This window comes from Lactuca sativa, chromosome 8 (genome assembly GCF_002870075.4).
Source record: "Lactuca sativa cultivar Salinas chromosome 8, Lsat_Salinas_v11, whole genome shotgun sequence".
Classification (NCBI taxonomy): domain Eukaryota; kingdom Viridiplantae; phylum Streptophyta; class Magnoliopsida; order Asterales; family Asteraceae; genus Lactuca; species Lactuca sativa.
The window spans coordinates 314,052,336-314,056,817 of record NC_056630.2 but is presented as its reverse complement, the minus strand read 5'-3'; the positions used below and the strand labels follow the sequence as shown (position 1 = coordinate 314,056,817).

The window sequence follows — 4,482 nt, the reverse complement described above, 5'->3', positions numbered from 1 at the left end:
CCAGAGAGTCCTTACCACTCTGCTTTATGCCATACCTTTTGAGTTATGCGCCTAAGAGGCCATTTTAGAGGTTATTTCACCAAAAGAAGCTTTGGGTGTGTTGCATGTGTACCAAGACCTTTACGTGATTGTCATGCTTGGAAAGGTCAGATATATAGATTAGAGAAGCACATCTGACCTTAGAAGGTTATTTGAGTATGAAAATGGAAGCAACTCACCGAGTTCATAAGTGGTCTTGACGAGTCGAGTCGGGGTTGCCCCACGATTCGTGACAGAAGGAACCCGTCGAGTGGAAGGATGACTCGACGAGCCAAGAGAGGCTAGAAGGATTCAGAGGACCCACATGGACTCGCTGAGTCGCCCATGTGCACTCGACGAGTCGGGTCAAAGTTTGACCGTTGACTTTCGTTGACCTTAGGGTTCTGGTCAAGACTGATTCAAGAGAGTTCAGAGAAGGGTAGAATGGCCTTTACCCAATCTTTAGAGATGAGACTATGAGAGAATATTGATCAGGGATGTTATTTGAATGATAGAAGGAAGCTAGGTCGCGACGTTGAGCACGAGAGTTTATCCGACTTCATTGAGGTGAGTCTTCTCACTATATTGCACCTGGAAGGGTACCTATGTGTGACCGGAAGGCCTTGTATGCTATGAGATGTATGTGCTATATGCGGCTATGTGATATGTATGTGCTATGTATGTTATGTATTGTAAGGACCGGAAGGTCAAGATGACATGGACCGGAAGGTCAGGATGTTGCCCCGACCTCCCTCTCACTCCATCTCCTATATGCAATCAGATTAGTCTAAGTATCACCGCTTCGTTCCTTGGAATTATACCAACCCTGATCTTTATTAATCTTCTTTCTCTCCATCGGTCGTCCCGTCCTCCCTCTCACTCCATCTCCTATATGCAGCTTATGCATGCCTCCGTTGGTCGGCGGTGGTGGTCTCCCATGAAGATGAAGATTTTATGACGTATCTGGTTACGCCGACGGTGACAAAGGTATTGGATTCAAATGATGCACAAATCAGATGCCGACAACTCCATCTCAGGTTTTCAAATTTTTCCACGATTAGGGTTTTGACTGACTGTCTCTATTTCTATTTGGGTTCGATTTTAAGAATCTAAAGCACGATTTCTCGGTTTTGATATTCAATCGACTTACCAATTTGTCTTAGCGCTTTGATGTTATCATACAACAATCCTACAACTATTTATCATACTCTGTAAATTTGACGTTCGTGATTTTATCTCTTTTTGGAAGTACACGATATATTTCGAATTAAATTTTTCCCCTGCAAAAACCATTGTTTGCTTACAGAGATTTTGGTTCACCAAATTGACCTAAATTTTCAGGTCCATCAAACATTTGCAACTTTTGGATTTGATGGTGCTTTTAACTTCTGGGATACTGACGGCAAACAAAGATTGAATGTATTTCTATTAGACATGTGAGAAAATGACATGTCACCTTTTTGAGATTATTATTTATCAAAATCTAATTATTGTTTGACAGGCGATGTCAAGATGCAGTGCACCTATACCTTGTAGCAGTTTCAACGATGATTTTGTTTGTTTGTATTGTTAGGTTGTTGAATTTTTGATTGCATTACACAGAGCATTCTTGGAATTCATAAGCTTCTATAGGAATGGAGGTATCTTCGATTTAGGTCATGTCTTCTTAGTCGTATGTTCCTTTCTACACTCCGACACAACACACTTTGTATACCCAAATAGGTCTAGATCATTTTCTTAGCATTTGTCTCATTTTCTTACAATTTGTTATCTTTACAAGTTACACCTAAGCATTATCTAATTGAAGTGAAAAAGGGGCAAGGAAAGTGAACTCTTAGCATTTACATGTTACATCTAACCATTTATGTGACATGTTTTTCTCTTCACCCCTGATTTTAGGGCTGCTTATCACGATTTTTTTTTGTTATGTGATGAGAAATTGAAACAGAACAAACAACAGTGGATGACTGATAGAGAAAACTGGAATTGAAATTGATGATCGAATGAGACAAGATAGAGAATACAATCTCCTGATAGGATGATTGCCCAGGGATGAATCCCTCTCTCAAAGGCCTAGCCAATGAGCCAATGTCACTCTAGCGACTAACACCAATCTAACAAAGCAACCCTACACTCTAATTATTAGCAAACCTCTAACAAACTCTATTTAGGAATTACCCTTTTAAGTATTTAACTATCTAATTCCTATCATTATGTTGCTGAAACAGATTTTTAACACTTTGGATCACAAGAGGACACTACAAAGGTAACTAGTGTGCTTTAAATATTGGTGATAATTCATAATTTTTTTGCAATTCTTGCCCTTTACTAATTTTCATTGCATATATAATTCTGTGAGAACATCTTCTTGCTCATTCTACCTGTTAGTGGTGCATACATGGCCTGTTTTGACATAATTCTCCTTTTAAGTAACAAAAGAAGTGGTCATAATGCTTTACGTCATGATTGGCTCCTTAGCTGTTATCAACTCTTAGTATGGGTAAGTCTATCATTAATTAATTATTATATATGTGCATATTCTGATTTTTTCTTTGTTTTATGTTCTTGTATGATGATGAACATTGAGTTTAAGACCCTGAAGAGAATAAACAGCAAATAACTGTTTTTTTCATTTAAATTATTTTCTTCATGTTTTTTTCATTTAAATTACGGCACTTAGTTGCAAGATACAAAGTAAGCGAACAGAGGCTGCTGTTTGCATTCTTTAAAAAATCCAACACCATATTTGATAAATTTTTCACTTTGATGAAAGAGAAAATGACAATCTCCTTTAATAGATCATTACTCATCCAATCAAGTCGTATTCTTTGGCTTATCTAACACCACAAAGCTAGGATTCTTTCCTAGTTTCATTTAATTCCAGAATTATTTTTCTCTAATTATGGCTTGGTTTACTCTAAACATAATAATATTCTCCCCACTTACTCTAAAAATCATCGGCCTCCTTTTTTTTCCTCTAGAATTTTCGTAAGCCGATGACCATCATCATCTTCATTGTCGGTAATCACCACAACCCTATCCCAGCGCTATAAGCATCTCCGACACATTACAACAGGAGCGAGAGAAGGTTCGATAGAGATTCAATAAAAAAAACTCTCGTTTAGTACATGTGTTCGTTCCATTGTGTCGGCAAACAAAAAAAAATCAAGAATCCCTTCCTAAGAGGTTCGTCCCTATTATGTTATAATTAATTGCTTTTTTGTTTTTAAATCCATACAATGTTTATATATTAATACCATCACAAGTATCATCGTCGCTTAGAGATTTTGGTCGACAAAAAAGTTGATTGTTTACTTTTTATTTTTTAAAACCATATTACTTACGGTTCATAATTTTCTTAAAAAGCAAGCTGTTTTTCATTATTGACTAACATCTCACTTTTATTTATTGATTATAGACTAGGAAACATACGGAGTTTGTGGATAGTTGTGTTGAGCTTAGAATGTATTTCTAAAATGAATCACTAACGTTTGTTAGAGTATTTTATCGTAGGATTTGATAATGTGTATATTTTTTGTCAGAGACATGAGCATTGCATATATTAGATGATGAAGATAAATGTATTCTCATATAATAGTATTCTTACATAATGTAATTCTCGTCGGATGTTAGTCTCACATAATGTCATTTTCGTAAGAATGGTTAGAATCAAGTCGACTCTGGACTATTGAAGAAGATCAAATGCATTTTTTCAAGAATTGTATATACAAGCATGTTATGTTTTTTAAGAATTTATTTCATTTTTATGACATTCTGTTATAATGTGTATAATTGTATTAAAATATATAAGACTGGTATTCTTTAATAATATGTATGAATCTACATTCAAATCTCCATAAATATAAAAAGATCTTGTTTTTTTTTGCAACTAAGGTTTCAAGAATGTTCTCTTTCTTTAACAAGTTCATTTAATCAAAATATATATTCTATCAGAAATATGTATCATGACATTTCTATAGAATATCATTTAACGGAATAAAACCGGGTATACTTCAAAATTATCCTAGAATTAAAATTGAATTAATTAAAAAAATCATAATTCTTAAATCAAGAAAATTAATTATCTCAAGAAATCTGGAATATTCCTTTTTGTAAAACTTATGTCATTTAACTAAAATACCTTTATAGTGAAATTAAATGGTATTTTTTAATTATTTTTAATTCAATAATATTTATTAATTACTTTCTTAAAATAACTAAAATGATTGGTCAACAATCAACTTCATATATATATATATATATATATATATATATATATATATATATATATATATATATATATATATATATATATATATATATATATATATATATATATATGCATGGCTTTTGAATAGTAATCTTTAGTGGTCTATAATTTTGGCCCAATGTTTCTTACATTTTATCAAAAATGGTCCCGTTTTTCTTTAATTTGCTTAGTGTTGGTTGTTGCTTTTATATTTT

General features: G+C 33.5%; 1 long non-coding RNA gene across 8 annotated transcripts; it reads left to right on the top strand.

Moving 5' to 3' along the window:
* Positions 1-761: 761 nt before the first annotated feature.
* LOC111887359 (uncharacterized) lies at positions 762-3,801 on the top strand. Of its 8 annotated transcripts, none has more exons than XR_006185378.2 (4): positions 768-1,055; positions 1,360-2,518; positions 3,000-3,204; positions 3,686-3,801. It is a non-coding gene; the product is annotated as an uncharacterized LOC111887359 (long non-coding RNA). The 8 variants fall into 8 exon arrangements; XR_006185377.2 differs by having other exon boundaries at positions 3,677-3,801; XR_006185375.2 differs by having other exon boundaries at positions 769-1,055; positions 3,561-3,801.
* Positions 3,802-4,482: the final 681 nt, after the last annotated feature.